General features: G+C 45.8%; 2 long non-coding RNA genes and 1 pseudogene across 8 annotated transcripts in view; 1 reads left to right on the top strand and 2 right to left on the bottom strand.

The window, feature by feature from the left end:
• Positions 1–544: 544 nt before the first annotated feature.
• Positions 545–3,745, bottom strand: LOC111090011 (annotated as a pseudogene).
• A 109-nt stretch (positions 3,746–3,854) lies between these two features.
• LOC100683549 lies at positions 3,855–14,449 on the bottom strand. Of its 2 annotated transcripts, none has more exons than XR_005374018.1 (3): positions 14,170–14,449; positions 12,113–12,244; positions 3,855–5,042 (listed from the first exon to the last, which is right to left on the bottom strand). It is a non-coding gene; the product is annotated as an uncharacterized LOC100683549 (long non-coding RNA). The 2 variants fall into 2 exon arrangements; XR_005374017.1 differs by lacking the exon at positions 3,855–5,042 and adding an exon at positions 11,705–11,849 and having other exon boundaries at positions 14,170–14,447.
• LOC102151686 overlaps positions 13,507–20,883 on the top strand; it is a 51,732-nt gene continuing 44,355 nt past the window's right edge. For 3 of the 6 annotated variants that reach the window (XR_005374014.1, XR_005374011.1, XR_005374012.1), the window contains exon 1: positions 14,592–14,818. This is a non-coding gene — a long non-coding RNA (uncharacterized LOC102151686). Of the gene's footprint in view, positions 14,819–20,883 lie in introns of all 6 variants that reach the window. The other 3 variants (XR_005374016.1, XR_005374015.1, XR_005374013.1) reach the window with 3 other exon arrangements.

Genomic DNA, 20,883 nt, shown 5'->3' with positions numbered 1-20,883 from the left:
TGCTAGAGATATCCCCAGGGTGTCTGGGGAAAGGAAGGCGAAGTCTTTAATTTTTTTAAAGATTATTTATTTATCCATTCATGAGAGACATACAGAGAGAGGCAGAGACACACGCAGAAGGAGAAGCAGGCTCCCTGTGGGGAGCCCGATGTGGGACTCCATCTCAGGACCTGGGGGTCATGCCCTGAGCCAAAGGCAGACACTCAACCACTGAGCCACCCAGGCATCCTTGTTTTATTTTAGTTTTTAACAAACACTGACTGGGTGCCTATTGAAAGAACTATGGAAACAATTCTTGCCAAATTGCACTTGACTGTCTCATGGCACTGCCCCCCCCCCCTTTTTTTTTGCCAGAAATCACACCATTAGAAAGTCTTTCCTTGGACTAGAGCCTTTATATGTCTTTGACAATACAGGGGGTGAGACTCACGGTGCCCACACCCTAATGGCTTCACTCAGAAACAGAACATCAAAGGTTGTGGTTCCTGACAGCTCTCCTTTATCAAGGAAAAACCACAGAATTTCTTTTTTTTTTTCTCCCAAAAGGTTTTTATTTGTCACATTTGAAGTACAAAATCATATACACAAATATTGAACCATGTATACATATCTATACATATTACTTAGACCTACACAACCCATCTGTACCTTCTAATCTAGTCACCAACACTATCTTCTGAGTAAAAAGCATCACCTCTAAAAAAACAAACCTTGTTATTAGTAACACTGCTAAATGTAAATTATTTGCACTTTATCATTTCGAAGGACAGAACAGATACTGCACAGGAAGTGGGGAATTTCTAAGTATAAATCCAGTATGTCTACATGGGCTTCTTAAAACCTATTCTATAGGAATAATCAAGAGATGAATTTTGCCAAAGTCTTTGGGCATATTAAGTATAAAAGAAATGTAAGTTATGAGAAAAAACTTTGTTAATTAGTTACATTCCAGGGTTTTTATTTTGGTTTTTAATGCAAAGAAAGGACTTTATTTTGTCTAACAGTATAGCATTTCTAAGTCCTATTTTCTATAGAGTTGTAATGAATTTGGGGGGAGATACCTATATCTGCTCACTAAAGGAGATATATGATTTTTAACACTGTGGATTATTTCAACCCAAATCCAAGAGCACAGTTCTTTAGGAAAAGGCAGAAATTTTAGGCTTGCCAGATAACAGAATATATGCTGTCATTGAACACACAGATGTCCTGCTGATCATGGGAACTAAGTTATAAAAGCTTCTTTGTTCTAGGATGTCATCTACCTCACAAACAGACCACAGGATACTAAGCCTCATATGCCTAAAAACATCTCCATTCTAGGCACAGGATTTTATCAGTGCTTACTCCCATACCTGGGAACACAACACACACACACACACACACAGATATGGGTCATTATCAAAGTCAGATTTATATTAATGGCTTTACAGTAGCAACGCAAAATGTACTCAGCATCACATTTCCATAGGAAAGTTTATATTTACACTCTACACTTCAGTTTTGAAGTGTGGACCCAAAAAACATTCAATTCTCTAACCAGTGAATTTGCTGAGGGTCCCATGCCCTCAAATCACCTTAATTCGGCAGAGCAAAAGCCCTTCCTTGGCTGCCAGGCGCTGGCGGTGGACTTTGTCTTGCTGCAGCTCTTCATGGTTTGGATGCCAGAGTTTCATGATGATCCTTTCAACGTTGAGAGCGTATACAGTGTGTGTAGGAATGACTTCCCTGTGTACCTGCAAAGGTCACAAAGGTCGTGCATGTTGGCCGGAGGCAAAGACGCAGGGACGGTAGCCCCAGAGCACGCCAGGCGTGCAGCTTGCTGCTCCGCGCCATCGGGGGGGCGGTGGGAAGCTGGGTTCTGACCTGCATAGGAGCAGAGGCCGAGGGCTTGCCCTTACGCTGTTGTAAGCGACTACACCACTCTTCAGGGATGGCTGCGGGTTACGTTACTACCCAAGGCATACTTAAAGTGGCCAGCATGTGACCGATAAGCTTGCCTTCTTGACACAGCTGATGTCAATATATCTGTAAGGTGATTCTCCACCGCATAGACAACAGCTGAGACTGCCTCCTCGGTGACGTTGTCCAACCCCTGCTCCTAAGCAGTCACTATCATCCTCCCTTCCAGCTGACCCCGAGTGGGAAGCATCATTGTGTGGGAACAAAGTTTCAAGTCATCATCATCTTGGGGATCCTTTGCCACAAGCTGGGCTCCCGAGAGGGGATTTTGAGGCTGGAATCTATGATCAAATTTCTGACGAACAGAAGAAAGTTTTTTCCTTCCCTTTGGTTTTCCAGGGTTAGCTGCAGAACCCCCGGTCCAGGGCAAAGATCCAGCACCCTCTGGTGTAGACACCAAAATCTGACAACGCGTAAGAATAGCCAGGAGGAAGTCGTTGTGAGAATGGACATTATCCTGCGTGAGAAGTCTATGGGCTTCAAGGTCAAACTCTTCTTTGCTGATCTTCTGCTTGAACCACAACTTTAACTTAGCCCAGTGTTGTTTCACGTTGTCCCCCAGGGCCTCGCCCAAGTTCTTCTTGGCCGCTTCCAGCTCGCTCACAGAGGCCGCCGTTGCTCCCCACGACTCAACCACAGAGTTTCTATTGAGTGCTCACAACTCCCTGGGCTGGGGAGCCGGGCAGGGCCTGGGTCGGAAGGACGTTGACAAGCTACAGCTTGCCTTTGGATCTCATTCCACAAGGCTGGGGACCCCGGGAAGGATGGGGTCTGACCTGTGTTTTATTTTATTTTTTTGACCTGTGCTTTCAGATGACTGGTTGGGCTGCAATTGGTGGGTGTGCAGAGGGGCATGCGTGGCAGCAGGGAACGTCTGTGGCAGACCTGGTCAGGGAGCTGGGACCTCGGACCAGTGAGGAGCTGGTAAGCAGAGTGGGCGGCAGCCCAGGTGGGAGAAGGATGAGTGTGGATGTGCTGCCTTTGAGATGCTTGTGAGAGATGGTGAGATGCTGGGGGAGGCGAGGAAGGAGTGTGGAGGGAAGTCTGGGAACCCACTCATGCAGGATGGCCTGGACAGGACTAGGGAGGGTTTGGAGAGGAAAGGCAGGGGTGTGGAGTATGCCCTGGTGCTCAGAGGAGGCCCCAGCTGCCCGTCGAGATCAGGCCACGGCTTGCTCTGACACGGGGGTGTGATGGCCCAGTCCCAAACGCAGCCCCAGCAATGCTCCAGGGCCTGGGTACTGCCACTTCCCCAGCATACACTTACCTGAATACGTGGCTGTAGGAGCCCTTTGGGAAGGCCAAGGAAGTTTACTGAAGATCCTGCCACGGTGTTTCAGGCCTTGCTCTTAGAGACTCACCTTCTCCTCTAGTAGCTTCTGGATTGAAGAGAGGCTGTGATGGGAAACCCCCTTTCCTCAGAGGGTGTGTGTTTGTGCCAAATAGTCATGAGGGTCCATGCACCCACCTGTGGGCCCAGGGCCAGTGCAGATCCTTGGCCCTTGACATGTGATGCTGACAAGTAGCCCTAGATGGGGTTCCTGCTGAGTCCAGGGAGGTGAGCCTGGGGTGGGAGGAAGGACAGGGACGCAGACTGCCAGGCTTGGGGGACAGGGAACATTAGCACCAGCCTGGGCAGCCCACTGAATCCAGGGATGGTCTCCTCCAGGTGCCCATACAGAGTACACGTGTAGGTGACCTGTTTCCTGTCCCCAGTGTCTGGGGGCCAGGCTGGAGAAAGGATGGGCAGTGCTACCACAGGGAGCCAGGATCCCAGCTCCATCAAAGCCAGTGAGCATAGGGGGTTGTGGAAGGGGAGGTGGACAAGGGGGTGGGGTGACTGGGTGACGGGCACTGAAGGAGGCCCTTGACGGGGTGAGCACTGGGTGTTATACTATACGTTGGCAAATCAAAATCCAATAACAAGTATACAGAAAAATATAAAGTTGGAAAAAAATAAAAGCCAATGAGCAGTGTGAGACGTGAGCCAGGAGAAGGGGAGGAGCCCCCACCAGCACAGAGCTTCTTACTCTGCTTTGTTACAGCTCAGGTCCTTATCTATAAAATCCGAAAGAGGCTTGCAGGGTTGTCAGGAGAATCACTTGGCAGGGGACAGGTATGGGAGTGCCTGTGTCCCTCTCTTCCCCCTGGTGACTTCTTTGGGTCAGCCTTGGCAGGCTCCCATTTCTCTTCTGTCTGCCTGGTACCTGGGGCTCGCCCACGGTGGCTGAGCCGTTTAATGGCTATGCCTGCGGGTCCCCCATGGCTCTGAGCACAAGGGTCTCTCTGGGTGGGGCAAAGGCCTCTTAGATGCAGACCGCAGCTCCTGTTTGCAAATCACCCTGCATTCTTTATACACCCACTTTGTGCCAGCACCACACTGACTCATGTCCTGCATGACATTGTTAGATTTAGTTCTCACAACAATTTGACCAGGTACCTATTATCCTTCCCATTTTACAGTTTAGGGAACTAAAGCCCAGAGAGGTTGAGGAACTTGCCCAAGGCTGAACAGCTACTCACAAATGGAGATGAGATTTAAGCAGTTTGTTGCTGTCGGTGAGGATGCTCCATGGTGAGCTCTGGTGAATATGTCCACCTCCTCTCTCATTTACCTATGCTTCTTTGAAGTTCATCTGTTATGACAGTGCTGACCAGTGGCTGGTCACCTTCAGAGTGTGGATTCCAGCCGTGAAGACGTAGATAAGTCTGCCTCCCACCACTGACCACTTGGCCTTTCACTCCTGTCTCAGGTGTCACCGTTACTGGTTTCTCCTACTTCCTTCCGAAGTCTTCTATTCCTCTGCAAGTCTTGGTTTTTCGCTCCTCAGTGCATCTTGGGGTGGTTGCCGGTCGGCAGGGATTGACCGTGTGATTTAATTCACCTGCCCTTTGGATGGCATCTGGCTTGGTGACTCAGTGTGGTAAGGGTGCATCCCCATTCACAGTGGTCTAATCCAGGGACAGGCATTTCTCAGGCACAGAGGGTCCCAAATGGCATCTGGGTCAGCGGTTGTTTCATCTTTAGGAGGGTGCTGAGGGCCTTCCACTGGCGGCTCTGCCGTCATCTCCATGCAGCTCTGTGGGTGGCCACAGGAGGACTGAGTTAGGGGAATTGGTGTAGGAGCCTTGTAGGCCCACCCACGTGGCACTACCAGTGCTCTGGGGTCTCGCTGCCTGCTGGGAGGCACACCCGGGTTTGGCTGGGTGCCCGGTGGGGAACTGGGAATGTGTTGGTGACGGATTGTTTCTCCCATCACTTGCTTCCATCGTTTGCTTTAAAGCCAAGGCTGCAAAGTGAGATGGGAGCACTCCAACTTCAAACATGCAGCAGGATTCCTTTTTTAAATTTAAATTTTTACTATTTTTTTCTTCAAATTTTTATTTAAATTCTAGTTAGTGAATATACAGTGTAATATGGGTTTCAGGAGTAGAATTTAGTGATTCATCACTTACATTTAACACCCAGTGCTCATCATAACCAGTGCCTTCCTTAATCCTCATCACTCAGTTAGCCCATCCCCACCCACCCCCTTCTAGCAACCCTCAGTTTGTTCTTTATAGTTAAGAGTCTCTTATGGTTTGCCTTCCCCTCTGTTTTATTTTTTCCCTTCTTCTATGTTCATCTATTTTATTTCTTTTACTTTTTTTTTTTTGAAGATTTTTATTTATTCATGAGAGATGCACAAAGAGAGGCAGAGACACAGGCAGAGGGATAACCAGGCTCCCTGCAGAGAGCCTGATGTGGGACTCAATCCCAGGACCCCAGGATCATGACCTGGGCCAAAGGCAGATGCTCAACCACTGAGCCACCCAGGCGTCCCTCTGTTTTGTTTCTTAAATTCCACATATGAGTGAAATCATATGGTATTTGTCTTTCTCTGACTGACTTATTTCATTTAGCATAATACTTCTTGCTCCATTTACATTGTTGCAAATGGCAAGATTTCATTCCTTTTTATGGCTAATATATATATATATATCTCACATCGTCTTTATTCATTCTTCAGTTGGTGGACATGTGGACTTTTTCCAAGGTTTGGCTATTGTGGATAGTGGGAACAGTGGTATTCCTAATTTCAATAGTGAGGCTGCCCCAAGATCCCAGCCATAAGGTGTGGGCCTGAGCTGGTACACCTGCCCCCCTCAGCTAGGTCTGCAGAGCAAAGCACTGCCGACTGTATGTGGGAATGTCCTTTGCTGCTCGGGCATGCTGATTTCATGGAAGAAGCAGGTTCTGCTTAGGTCCAGGGATAAGTGCACTTACTACACTTCCTACAGCCCAGGAAGCCCCATGTTAACCAGTGCCTGAGACCCACAAGGAGCCAAGGGGTGTTTGCCACAGAGAGATGGGAAAGCACAGGTCTGTCTCTCTCTAATCTGCTGTGCTCTAATCCGACCTAATCTAAACCTATATTTTTATGTATATGTTTATGTATAATGCAAAGCCTAGGCATTCAGGCACTGAGAGTGAGTAAAATATGTAACTTCTCTTTACAAGTTCATACTTCACGGCCATTCTGGGTATGTTAGGGTTACCTGCGTGCCCCACCCCCTTTACCATCCACCCCTCAGCCCTTTGACTCATGCACTTGGTTTGGGGTGGGCCAGGATTTTGGCATTTTCCATGAGCCCCAGGCAATTCTGATGTGTAGCCCAGACTAAGAACCATTGCCCTAGGGAAAGAGGCAGATACAGGCTGCTCCACTTCAAAGCAGGTAACAGGGATTATTATAAAGACAAGGTTTCTGAAAAGCCCAAAGGGATCTGCAAGATGGATATAAGAACATTGGTATCTGCAGGACATCCTCTTTATGCCAGGAAGTTTATACATTGTCTCCTTAATGGATATCCCTCAGGGGGCTACCACAGTATACAGATGGCAAACTGAGGCTGCAAGAAACCCATGGCTCCTGTCCAAGGTGCTAATCCTTGGTTCTGTGGGTTTGGCTCCTTGCAAATGGCCTTAGTATGGTGGCATTTTGGCACAGCTTTGGGAAGTGGAGTGAGAGACTGCATGTTAGAATCACTGGGTAGGAGGGGAGGTTTGATATCCTTGGAAAATACAGATTTCTGGGTCCTCTTCGAGCTCTGAGGGTTGGGCAGGGAAATCTATTCTAAAGCAGCTGGTGTGCTGACCTACACAGAGATCCCTGAGATCTTTCTGTGTCTGGAAAACCGGGGTGCATTATTAACAAGCTGAATCTTGTCCTAGGACAAAATCTTCCTTCAGTCAAGACTGAAGGAGCACAGGGGTGGTAGCACACTGGAACCCCGAGGGGTGGGTGGGCAGAGAGTGAGTTGGGGGTGGGGAGGAGGCCATGCCTGGCTGCTGAGCACCTGCCAGGATCCCGGTGCCAAGACTGGCACCTCTCACACCTTACTGGATGGGACCATCACAGCAACTCCACAAGGAGGATCGTATTTCTCCCCGATTTCCTGATGAGGAATATTTTCTAGTTATATATTTGCCACTTAACAAACCATTTCAGTGGGGCACCTGGGTGGCTTAGTGGTTGAGTGTGCCTGCCTTCAGCCCAGGTTGTGATCCTGGAGTCCAGGGGTCAAGTCCCGCATCGGGCTCCCCACAGGGAGCTTGCTTCTCTCTCTGCCTGTGTCTCTGCCTCTCTCTCTCTCTCTCTCTCTCTCTCTCTCTGTGTCTCTCTAAAAAATATTTATTTTATTTATTAAATTTTATTTATTTATTCATGAGAATAAATAGATTTTATTTGGCTGCAATAGATTTATCACAGCTCCCACTCAGGAGTCTGCCATTTGGGCAGGGCTCAGCTGGGCCGGCTCACCTCTGCTCATTGTGACTTTCACTGGAGTGGCTCCACTCGGGGCTGCTTTCAGAGGGCTTTCCCATATGGCTGGCAAGGTAGGTGCTGACTCTTGGCTGGGGGCTCAGCTGGCTTCAGGGGTGGCCTTGCTTCTTCTTCATGAGGCCTCTCCATGGGGTGTGCGTGCTTCCTCCTGGACCTGTGGCTGGGTCCCCAGCGTGAAGGAGCTGAGAGCCGGCACTTACAATGCCTGGTGTTTTCATGGTACCGCCTTGGAAATCACGTCAAGTCAGGTCTGCTGTGCTCTGTTGCTGGAGGTGGTTCAAAGACCTTCCTGGGTTTATGGGAGGGAGGTACCGACCTACCACCATCTGATGGGAGCAGTGTCAAGGTCACAAGGCAAGATGAGCATGTGGGACTGGAAACAGTGCTGCAAACCATTTTTGGAAAGTACAACCTGCCACAGATGTGAACATCTGGAGAAGTTACTGGCTGCCTAAAGCTACTGGTTAGGGAATGAAAGTACCAACAAGATGGGAAGCTTTTCCAGTGGAGCTCCTTGGCAGGGAAGGCCCTGGATTCAATCAGTCAGAGATCATGTTTTATTTCTAACCTACAACGTGCATGTCTACATTTCCACAGTTAATATTTTCATTGGGAAGATGGGTTGATAATGCCTGGTCTCAAGTGTTCAACTTCCCTAGAAAAACAAAGGCCTGGGGGACAGGGCAGCATGATCTGTGGCTGGCTCTTCCCTAATTTGCAGCCTTTGGCCATGTTTGAATTCGGCTACCACTGATTTCAAGCTACTAACTGTTTGACAACAGGCTTGCACAACTCCGGAATATTTAACAGTTGCTGCCAATAAACCACTGGCTCTTATCATTGTAGAGGAGGATAAGATGGTGACTTCACACTCCAATCCTGCCCCCCCAACAGTGGGAGATGTCCCTGAACATGCAATCCTCTTTGGTCTTTGCCCTTTCTGTTCTCTCTGCCTGGAATGCCTCCTCCCCTGAACTCCCATCCATATGGCCCAGCTCACATGCAACCTCCGTGGGAGGCTGACTTGGGATATCCTCCCTACATCCATGTGCTCTTTGGTTGGAGAACTAAGCACACCCGTCCCCCCACCCCCAACCTTGGTGCATGCAGTGCTTTGGGTGGAAAGTGTTCTTGTGCTTCCAGTACTACTTATTAAGGGCTTACTGCATGCTAGGGGGTGTGCTGGCTTCTGGGAGACAACTTACCCCTGGGGTATTTATTGTACTCCTGTTGTATCCAGCCATCATCTAGCCCCTGGGTCAGCAGTGGTAGGGCTGTGTGAAATGCCCGGTCCTACAATGTGGCAGAGGCACCTCGCTGAGATGGGGGGAGGCACCTGGAATCCCTAGGGCAGCTGGCAGAGCAGGGAGATTCCTTATAGGGGGCAAAACTGAAGCCCCGTGTCTAGAGCACCCAGAGCCCAAGGAGGGCATGGCTGGTGGCCAAGAAAAGCCACACAGAGGCTTAGAGTTAGCTTGGGTTGCAGCAGGCAGGCTCTGCAGCTTTGAGCTGGGGAGTCTTGGGGTCTGCTGCCTGGGGTGAGAGATCTCCTTGCTTCTGTCTGGGACCAGGGTGGATGGGGCAGGGCAGCAGACAGAGGGTATCTGGGGAGGCAGATGCAGCTGTCAGGGGAGGGGCAGGTCTGGTCGAAGGGGCTGTAGCAGGAGCGGCTCTCCAGCGTCCTTGAGGCTCTGGCCTCTCCTCATGATTACTCACTCATCCTTTTCCTGAACTATTTAAAAAAAAAACAAATACACTACATTTGTTCAGATGTTGTGGCTGAGGGAACTGTGCTACTACTGATTAGAGTCCTTTTGTACCTGGGGGGCCACCCATCAGGAAGTTCTGCATCTCTGGGGCTGCTTACCCGGGCTGCCTCATTCCTGGCTCCTGTTAGTGTCCTCTACCTTTGAGCTCTACTTTATCTGCTCCCATGTTGTCTTATTTGATCCCATGTTGCATTATTCTCTGCATTTTTGTGAACGGATTTCGATCCTTTCGGCTGGTGAAATCAAATCAGTTAAAAATGTCAGCTGCTTGGTTCACCCAAGTGTCCTGGGAAGGACTAGTGTGTGTGTGCGTGTGTGCATGTGCACGTGTGTGCATGTGTGCACAGACATGATTTGGAGGTGTGCTCTTGGCTCTGGGGTGTTAAAAGGCAGAGGAGACAAGGTTCTGTCCTCAGCTGCCCCTGTATTAGGAAGTAGTTTCTTTCTCTTTTTTTTTTTTTAAAGATTTTTATTTATTTATTCATGAGAGACAGAGAGAGAGGCAGAGAGACAGGCAGAGGGAGAAGCAGGCTCCATGCAGGGAGCCCGATGTGGGACTTGATCCCAGGTCTCCAGGATCAGGCCCTGGGCTGAAGGCAGCACTAAACCGCTGAGCCACCAGGGCTGCCCTGGGTAGTAGTTTCTAGTGAAGTTCATTTTTGTTACTAAGAATCTTGTAGACACCTGCCTCCTGTATGTGTCCATGGAGCAAGAGCGAGCTCTTTGGGGTCTCTTTTTTATAAGAACACTAAACCCATCATGAAGACCCTACCATGACCTCATCCTGCCCTAATTACCTCATTAAGGCCCCATCTCCAAATATCATCGATCTGGGGTTAGGGCTTCAACATACGAATTTGTGGGGGAAGAATGCAAACATTCACAAAGGAGGGATAATTTCAGCTCAGTAACCACTGCAGTGTGAGGACGCCCCACTGCATCAGCAAAATCACCACCGTTTGGTTGCCCTGTGGTGCTGGCACTGTTTGGGTGACTGGTTGACAGTGTATTTACACTCGCACATGCATAAGGCAGAGCTCTCTGATGTACCACACATGCACATTCTTCCTGCAGTGCGAGCTTGGCATGATGCTGTCTGCCACCTCTTAATCCCAGCGCTTGGGGAGCCCAGGGGTCCCCGCCTGCAGCACTGCCTAGCTGTGCATCCTCTGAGGTGCGCGGTGTTGCTCAAAGCTGCATCTCCCACAGGGGTCCTGTGGCTCTCCAGGGTGGGAGGTGTCCCAGCTGAAAATCTCCTATCTAGATTCCCCTGGATGGCTCTCTTTGGGGTCTGTTGGTTGGGGGAGAGGCCAAGCTTGCAGAGCCTATCCAGTCCTCACCTCTCCCCCACCCTCAACCGGATTTTGCTTGGTGAGTATGTATGAAGATCTTGCTGCTTACGATCTTGTGGACTTGAACCTGGGGGAGAACTTCCTTTCTCAGTTTGTATAAGCCCTGCTGGAGTTTCTGAGCCTGGGACTTAAAGCTGAACCCCACTTAAAGCGAGGAGTTTATTCTTGGCAAAAATGCATTTTCCTCTTCCTTGAGCAAAGAGTGCTTAAAGGACTTACAAGAGGTTAAAAAAGAACTTTGTGGATGTTAAACATTCTTGCAAAACATGTTTTTTATGATTTGTAAGTTAATAAGAAACAAATGCAAAGTATTTTCTTTCCTAGACTATGAAAATGAAAAAGAAAGTATAAGAAAGGTCTGTGGGGAAATCACATGGGGGGGGGGTTTGGCCTTTTCTATGTGGCTGAGGACGCCTGAGGGTTGCCCTTTGGAGTCCCACCCACCCCCTCTGAATCCTAGTCAGTGCAGATGTGGCTTGGCTCCCAGGCTGGCCCCAGGCGGTTTCCAGCCCCCCAGCAGAGACTGGGTAAAAGGGGGCTAAGGCCCTCCCTCCGCAGCCTTTGTTTGTGTCTGTCCGGGCCAGAGATAATCTTGGACACGAGGAGATGGGCTGGCCACGTTGGTGTCCTCAAGGAACTCACTGGGGGTCACTTTTCCAAACAGATACGCTGTCTTTAAAGGTCCCAAACTGTACGACTGCACGTAAATCATGAGTGAAGTTCTTTTTTTTTTTTTTTTTTTTTTTAAATGATAGTCACACAAAGAGAGAGAGAGGCAGAGACACAGGCAGAGGGAGAAGCAGGCTCCATGCACCGGGAGCCCGACGTGGGATTCGATCCCGGGTCTCCAGGATCGCGTCCTGGGCCAAAGGCAGGCGCTAAACCGCCCGCCACCCAGGGATCCCCATGAGTGAAGTTCTCACCAGGCACTTTGACTTCTGTGAATTGGGAGTTGGAGACATTCTCTTGTCCCTCCTATACCTATCCATGCGTGATGGTCACCCCACCTTCCCTCGGAGTGATGGCTCCTTCCTTCCCCCCATGTTGGGCCCCTGCTAGTTCTTTGGCCTGGTCTTCCCTGTGCCCACCCACCTGGAAGTCCCCGATGCATGCTGAATGCAGTTTACCCTGGAAAAGGAGACCCACAGAGTCTCCCCACTCAGACCTCACACCACATCAGTAGTTTGCAAGAGGGATTTACCTTTGCCAAGCAGGGACATCTTCCATGGCTGGGCTTGCAGGGAGAGAACTTCTATCATGACCGCCATGCTGTCACTGTTGGCAGTGTGACCTTTGGCAGCTTATCTACCTGGTCTGAGTCATGATACAGCACCTGTAGGTGCAGGGTAAAATGAAATGAGGCAATGTATGACAGACCCACTGTAAGGGGTGGCTGTGGCTCTTGCAGTGTGCTTTACTGCTATGAGATAGGATGCCTGTAGTTGGAATATTCTGGAACTGGCTTATTGATCTCAACAGCTGGCTGTTCATAAGCCTTTTCCAGGCAGACCTATTACATCTTCAGTACCTTACACTTAAGCCAGAACTCCCAGCAGGGAGGGGGTTTCAGGAGGCTGTGTAGCCCTGTGGCTGAGTGTGCAGGGCCCTGATCACCCCTGCTGGTATTATGATGCTGATTTGTACAATTGGGGTATGATTTAGACAGTTAATACTTGAACGTTATGTGAACTTCTTGACCAGTTTCTTCTTGTGCCATTACCTTCTTCTGGCTTTGGTTTTCTTCGTCAAGTTCTTTCTTTAGTGTTCTTTCAGTGAGTCTATGAGTAGTAGTACCCTCTCCCAAGGGATAAGTTGATTGACATTTTCTCTTGGGCTTTGAGAGCATTAATAGTCCTCTGGCCCTTGTCGTTACTACTGTGCAGTCGGCTGTCTGTCTGATTCTTGCTCCTTTCTGGGTAATCTGCTTGTTTTCCCGGGCTGCTTGTAAGAATGTGCCTTTGTCTTTTGGTTCAGCAATTCTTCCTTATGTGTGTGTGTGGCAAGTCTTTTTTAAATTTATTTTGCTTGGGGCTCTGATTCACTATTATGTGGCTTAATATCATTTTGGAATATTTTTGGTCTTTATTTCTCAAATACTGTGTTTCTGTCATTCTATGAGTTTTTAACTTCAGGGTCTTTGCTTCTTGTTTGTAGAGATTCTATTTGCTCATCTCTTTTTCTAATCGATCTGTTGTTTTAAAAAATAGCCTCTTGGTTTTGGGGCACCTGAATGGCTCAGTTGGTTAAGCATCTGACTCTTGATTTTGGCTCAGGTCATGATGTTAGGGGTGGTGAGACTGAGCCCTGCGTCAGGCTCTGCACTCAGCACAGGGTCTGTTTGTCCCACTCCAATTCACCCCTGCTATACTTTCTCTCTGAAAGGAAGAAAGAAAGAAAGAAAGAAAGAAAGAAAGAAAGAAAGAAAGAAAGAGAAAGAAAGAAAGAAAGAGAAAGAAAGAAGGAAAGAAAGAAGGAAAGAAAGAAGAAAGAAAGAAAAAGAAAGAAAGAAGAAAAGAAAGAAGAAAAGAAAGAAAGAAAGAAAGAAAGAAAGAAAGAAAGAAAGAAAGAAAGAAAGAAAGAAAAAGAAAATCTTTAAAATCATAGTCTTTGGGCTTTGAATTCTTCTTTTGCTTCTTTAATAATTTTAAATGTATTTTGTAGTCCCTATAGGATTATTCTAAAGTCTGAGCCTTTTGGGTTAGTACTCTAGTTCGTAGTGTTTGCTCACTCTCACTCATGGTAGGTGATCTTTATTGTGTGTGTCAGTGTTTTTCGCTGCAAGCTTATCTTTGTGGTGGCTACATCTTTGAGGCTTTCACGGACTCCCAGATGAGGTCATGTCCCTCCAGATCCCATCTTCATGTTTGCCAGGTGCTCCAGGGACATCCCTGGCCTGTTACTTCATTTTTATGTCAATTTCTTAGATTGGTGGTTTGTGGATCCTGAGGTTAAGGTAATTTAGGCTCATGTGTTTCAGATTTCCAGGGAAGGATTTTAAATTCATGCTCAGAGATCAGGAAGGATGACAGACTTCCTGTCATTGCCTGTGCCCGCGGGCAGGCTCTCCCAGAGTCTACCCTTCTCTGGGTCTGCAGCCCATCTGGGCTTGACCTGGATCCTATTCACTCAGTGTGGGCCTTCTATTCTCACTACATATTCACTCATTGCGGTACTTCCAGGTTTCCCCAAGGCGGAGCTTTGTTTCCATATTTCTGACCAAATTCAGTTCCATTCTTTCAGTGTGTGTTAAGTACCTACCGTGTCCTGGGACCTGGAGTGACAGACCTTGTCCTGCTGGCTCCTGCAAACATGTGGGTGAGCCCCCAGCTTTGGGAGCATCATGTTCCCACATTTCTCCTCCCTTTGCCTCTGAGGTAATCCCTGAGTTCATTCACATTCTTACATCCTAATGGGAGCAGTAAAGAGCAAAGATTTTGGTCAGACCATGCATCTCTCTATACTTCAGTGATGTGATTTTTTTCCTTTTATCCTTGATCTCTTTTTTCCTTAGGTTTGGAAGGGACCTCAGAAAATTTGACCTAGCTCCTTTCCGGGTTTGTGAGGTAATAGGAGTCCACTGTGCTTATTATGACATAATTTTGCTGTTGGTATAAAGATGGCCCTAGAGCCACAGAAACCTGCTAGCTTACCAGAAGCCCACTTCAGCAGGAAGGTAGGCCATCAGTGTGCTAATGAAGCTAACTAGAAGGGAGGATTGAACCAAGTAAATGAGCCTTTTCCTTCACACTGGGTTGTGAGCCAGAGGAATTTGGAAGCCTGAAATCCAAAGTCTAGTTTAGTGTAGCTTTGACTTTTGTTCTCTCTGTGGCAGTCAGGGTTCCATCACCTGTTATAATGGCGCTGAAGTGTTGGCCAGCCAGTTGTCGGTTCTGAAAGAAGTCAGCAGGTATGGATAATAGGATGTTAAGGAACTGTGTGGAGGCAGATCTTGTGACAGTGGGACCTGCACCAGGTAGAGGCAGGAGACATGGTCTTAAGGCCATCACTTTGCTGTGTGATCTTGGATCCTTTAACTTCTCCAAGCCTTGGTGTGCTGTCTGGGTGGTTTACTCCTGCCTTGCAGGGTTGTTGTGCAGTCAAATAAGAAAGAATTTTTTTGGGTGACCAGCTTATAGTATTAAAAAATGTGAAAGGGTCTAAAGGAACCTGATTTAACTTGAAAAGGTGTTTGCATGAAAGCACTTTTAACATAGGACTAAGAGGACAAATAGTCTCTGGTCTCTGTCATGCTTTTCTCTGGAGCCTGGTGCTCTTTACCTTGAGAGTTTCTGTCCTTTTCTGTGAAAAGGACTTCTAAGCCGCTTCATTTTAATTGTAGATGTATCCAAGGTGCACTGGACATGTCTTAATCAAGTTGAGAGAGTAAACAATCATCTCTTCCCTTTGCTGGGAGCTGAGCATGGCTGACACTGCTCAGCCTTTGGCTGCCTACGAAGTGAGGGTTTCTCTGGGGGTAACAAGCACTGGTGCCACTTGTTAGTCTGATCCCCACTGGATGTCCCCATGCTAGGGCCTCCGCTGAAGGGCAGATGGGCAGAAATCCTTGTGGGGACCACAGCCTTGGTTCATGCAAGCTTTGGAGAGGTAGGCACAGAACTAAGATTGTAGGTGTTGGCTCAAAATTTAAGTGCATCAGAGGATGATCTTTTATACTGCCAATGATTATTTCATTAAACTGCCAATGATTATTTCATTAAGAGTTTTAGTTAGAAAGTATCTATCTTCCTCTTTGGAATATTCTAAAATTGGGCCCCTCCAACGTTGGAGGTGTTAAGAGTTCCCATAGAGCTGAGGGTGCTGGGGGTATCTTTGGGAATGTGGGGAGGGTGGGTCCTGAGCAGCCGTACTTTCTTTCTTTTTTTCCCATGGCCACGGCCATAGCCACGGGACAGGCCTTGAGTGGCTGAGGGCCTTTCCCCAGTCTGTGTTCTCCGGCCTCAGTAGTCTCATCTCTAAAGCCATGGGATTAAAATACCAGACAGGGTGGGTGCCTCAGTGCCTGAATGCCCCTGAATGAAAGAACGCAGAGGTACAGTTCCAGGAAGTTATTACTGCCTGTAAATGATTGCCACCAGCTTGCTTCTGGGGTGAGGCGGAACACCATGCATTGTGCAACCAGTGTTCTCATCATTGCTGTTTCACAGGAAGGAGGGATTGCCAGGCCGCGTAGCAATGGGGTGTCTCTGTCAGGATCGGGTCAGATGTTCCCTGCGCAGATGATCCTGCTTCTCCCACAAGGCTCCGCCTGGGGGCATCTCTGGGCCTCATTGTCTGAGCCCCTTCCCATGCGCTCAGCCTTTCCTCTGTTTCCTATGGGACAGCTGCTAACTCTCCAGTGGCTTGCACATCTGGTCAAGTTCTGGCCCATTTCTCTCTCAACAAATGATAGGAAGTGCAGTATCTTTTGTCAAGCACTCTTATGATTGCACGTTAGGCGCTCGAAACTTACTAGTGTTTTTCTGGGGCCAGATTATTAATTTGCTCAACAGTCATTGAAAAAGGATAGGGAGTGCTGTGGGGGCTTGCTAGTACTCTCATCTATGGCCTGCCTAGTGAAACCATGGAAGGGCATAGACAGTCCTGAGGCTGGGCTTTGAATGGCTCCCTATTCCTTCCCGGCTTTTCCTTCTGCCCAGTGTGATGGTGGTCATAGCAGGCTCTTCCTTCTCTTCATTTCTAACTTCCAGTTGGTGAACAGAACCTCATGGCTGGAGCTACTGAGCAGGTAGTGACTAGGAATCCTGGTCTATATTGTGCTTCTCCAATGGTTGGTGGCATTAAACATCTTTTCATGTACTTGTTGACATCTGAATATCCTTTTCTGTGAAATGTCTATTTGTGTTTTTTCCCCCATTTTCTAATTGGATTATCTGTTATTTTTAATAAATTATATGTGGTGTTCTTTTACCCTGATTTATTCCTTCATATCCGTCACCACTCTTTGAGATTTCTATTTATTTACTTGATTTTTGTCCAAATCCCTCCCAGTCCCTCACCTTACCCCATTACTGAAGAAAGAAAAACAGTGTTCATCATACATTTTCGAAGCAAGTCACATATGCAGTTTGCAAATATTTTCTCCCATGCCCTCTCTTTCTCAAATAAATAAAGAAATCATTAAAAAAAATCTATCTTGAGTTAGGTTTTATATAAGGTACGAGGTTTAGGTTGAGATTTTTTTTTTGCCTATGGATTTAGAATTGCTCCAGCACCATTTGTTGAAAAGACTTGACTCTTTCATCCATTATTTTTGCAACTCTGTCGAAAATCAGTTAGCCATATTTGTGTACATCTATTTCTGACTTCTCTATTCTGTTCCACTGATTTATGTCTGTCCCCCTGCCATACCACATGGTCCTAAGACTGGTAGCTAGAAAAGTCTTAATGTTGAGGAGAGTGATTTCCCCCACATTATTATTCTTCTTAAATTTCTTTTAGCTACTAGTTATTAAAACCTACTTCTTTAGACTCTCCATATAAATTTTAGAATAATCTTGTCTATGTCTCCAAATATTCTTGCTGGGATTTTGATAGAAGTTGCTTTAAGTTTATAGATCAATTTGGGGAAAATTGACATCTTTGCTAAATTGAGTCTTTTGATCTATGAACACTATATGTCTCTTCATTTTAGATTTTGCTTTCTTTTATTGCCATTTTGTAGGTTTCAGCTCCAATTAAAGTTTTATTAGATTTACATATATTTCTTTTTTTTTTTTTGCACTGTTGTAAACAGTATTGTACTTTTAGTTTTGGTTTCCATGTGTGCATTTACCAATATGTAGAAATACAATTGATTTATGTATATTGAGCTTATATTCCGCAACCTTGCTGAAATCACTTAATTTTTCTAGGAGTGGTTTTGTACATTCCTTGGGTTTTTCTACAAAGGCCACTATGTCACCTGCAAATAACTTTATTTCTTCTTTTCTGATCTGCATCCCTCCCCTCCCCTCCCCTCCCCTCCCCTCCCCTCCCCTCCCCTCCCCTCCCTTCCCTTCCCTTCCCTTCCCTTCCCTTCCCTTCCCTTCCCTTCCCTTCCCTTCCCTTCCCTTCCCTTCCCTTCCCTTCCCTGTTGTTGCCTTGTGGCAGTGGATAGAATTTCCAGTGTCTTGTTGAATAGCAATGGTGAATGACCATCCTTACTTTGTTCCAGTCTCAGGGGGAAATCATTTACTCTTTTACAATGAAGTCTAATGTTAGCTATAGGGTTTTTGTAGATGATCTTTATCAAGTTGAAAAGGTTCCTTTCTATTCCTGGTTGTTTGAGAGTTTTTATCATTAATGGGTATTATATTAGATTTTGACAAATAATTTCTTCTGTATCAACTGATATATGATCATATGATTTTTCTTCATTAGTCTGTTAATATGCAGTTACATTGATTTTCAAATATTGAACCAGCCTTGCATACCTGGAATAAATTTGTTTATTTTGTTTGTTTATTGATTCTTTGAGTTAATACAGTATTAAGGATTTTTGCATCTATGTTCATGAGGGATATTGAACTATAGTTTTCTTTTTTTGTGCTCTTTTTGTCTTATTTTGTTTTCAAGGTAATACTGACATCATAAAATTATTTTGGAAGCATTTTATTTTCCAGAAAAGATTGTGTACAATTGGTATTAATTATTTTTTAGGTGTGTGGTAGAATTTCCAATGAAACCATCTAGGCTGGAGATTTCATTTTGGGGAGTTTTTAGCTTACAAATTTAATTTATTTAAGTTACATAGTTATTCAAGTGATCTATTTTGTATTAAGTGAATTGTGGTAGTTTGTGCTTTTTGAGGACATGGTCTATCTCATCTAAGTCATATATTTATGCGTGGAAAGCTGTTCACAGTATTCTCTTAGCCTTATGCTGGCTGCAGGTCCTAGCCCTGCGGTGATACGATAGCACCTGCCACATTTCTGATACTGGTAATTTCTCTCTTTCTTCCGTCAGCCAGTAGAGGTTTGTCAATTTTAGTGATCTTTTCAAAGAACTAGCTTTTTGCTTCATTGATTTGATCTATTGTTTTCTGTTTTTAGTTTCATTGATTTCTGCTCTCACCTGTAATATTTCCTTCCTTCTGGTTACTTTGGGTTAAATTTGCTCTCTTGAATTTTATCTAGTTTCTGAAGGTGGGAGTTAGTTTACTGATTTGAGTCTTTCTCCCTCTTCTAATGTAAGCATTTAGTGTTGTATATTTCAGTCTTTGGTATCAACATCCTATTAGTTTAAATGAAATATGGAACAGTTTCCTCCTGTTATGTTCCTCTACACTTGTCCATTTATAATATAACTTTTACATATTTTTTCTATATACATACATTGAGAACCACATCAGTCCATGATGTAAGTCTTGCTTTAGCCATCAAACATAATTTAGGAAACTCCAGAGAAGGAAAGTTTATTGTATTTATCTACATTTTTACTTTTTCTGTTGCTTTTTCTTTCCTGATTGTCCAATATTCTTTCATCATTTATTTTTCTAGTTCCATAATTTTCTTTAAGCTCTTCCTTAGGCTGAGTCTGCTGGCTCAAATTCTCTTGCCATTCCTTCACTTAAGAAATGTCTTGCTTTCCTCAAAGTTTTTTGCTTGGTATAGAAATCTGGTTGACAATTCTTTTCTTTCATCTCTTGAAATTGGTCATGTTACCTCTTTCTGGCTTCCTTGCATTTGAGGAGAAATCTGCTCTTATTCATAACAGTTATTCCTTAGAGTAAGCTGTCATTTCAATCTTGATGCTTTCAAGATTTTGTATTAGTTGTTAGTTTTCAGAAGTTTGACTATGATATGCTTGATATGGTTCCTTTGGGTTTTTCCTATATGTTTAGCTTCTTGAATCTGGAGGTTCATGTATTTTGCCAAATTTGTGGAAATTTGAGCCATTATTTCTTTCTTTTTTTTTTATGATAATCACAGAGAGAGAGAGAGAGAGGCAGAGACACAGGCAGAGGGAGAAGCAGGCTCCATGCACCGGGAGCCTGATGTGGGATTCGATCCCAGGTCTCCAGGATCGCGCCCTGGGCCAAAGGCAGGCGCCAAACCACTGCGCCACCCAGGGATCCCCCCGTTATTTCTTTAATCCTGTTTTAGTCCCATCTTCTTTCTCTTCTGGGGCTCAGATGACACAAATGTTAGATACTGTGTTGTAGTCCCATACGTTCCTGAGTGACCATTTTTTTCACTCTGCTCTCTCTCTATTGTTAAGTTTGGATAGTTTTTATTATATCTTCAAGTTCACCAATACTTCCTCTACCTTCTCTATTCTACGTTTGAGCCCATCCATTGAGATTTTTTTTTCGGTGATTGTATTTTTCAGTTCTAAAATTTCCATTTGGTTCTTTTTTTGGATATTCTATTTCTTTGCTTAGATTTTCTGTTTTTGATTTATTTCAAACATGTTCAAAACTGCATTTCTGTATTGCAGCATTTTTATCATGGCTACTTTAAAATCCTTGTTGGGTAATTCTAAGACCTGTGTCATAACAGGGTCAGTATTTTTTGATTATCTTGTCTCATTCAAGTTGAGATTTTCTTTGTTCTTGATATAATGAGTGATTTTCATGTGGACCTTGGGTATCTCAGGTATTATAAGACTCTTAATCTTGTTTAAAACTTCCATCTCAGCAGGACTTGTTTGGCTCTGTGCTGGAGGGGAAGGAGGATGCTGCCTTGTTGCCATTGGGTGAGACTTGAACCCGGGTTCTTTGTGTGGCCTCTATGGACACTTTGGGTGGGACAGGGTGCCTCATCATTGCTGGCAGGGGAGGGACACCTTCTTATGTGGTCTATCCGGGCATTTCAGAGCAGGGATTGGGGATGAGCTACTCACTGCTGGCTTCTGACACACTCTAGGCCCCCTCTGACACACTCCAACATAGAGAGGAGAGATACATCAATCTACTGACTGGGGGTAGAAACCTAAGATCACCACATGGACCCCAGGGACACTATCAGGAGT

Source organism: Canis lupus, chromosome 19, assembly GCF_011100685.1.
Source record: "Canis lupus familiaris isolate Mischka breed German Shepherd chromosome 19, alternate assembly UU_Cfam_GSD_1.0, whole genome shotgun sequence".
In the NCBI taxonomy this organism is placed as follows: domain Eukaryota; kingdom Metazoa; phylum Chordata; class Mammalia; order Carnivora; family Canidae; genus Canis; species Canis lupus.
The sequence above is the reverse complement of the archived record's forward strand: the minus strand, read 5'-3'. Positions and strand labels throughout refer to the sequence as shown.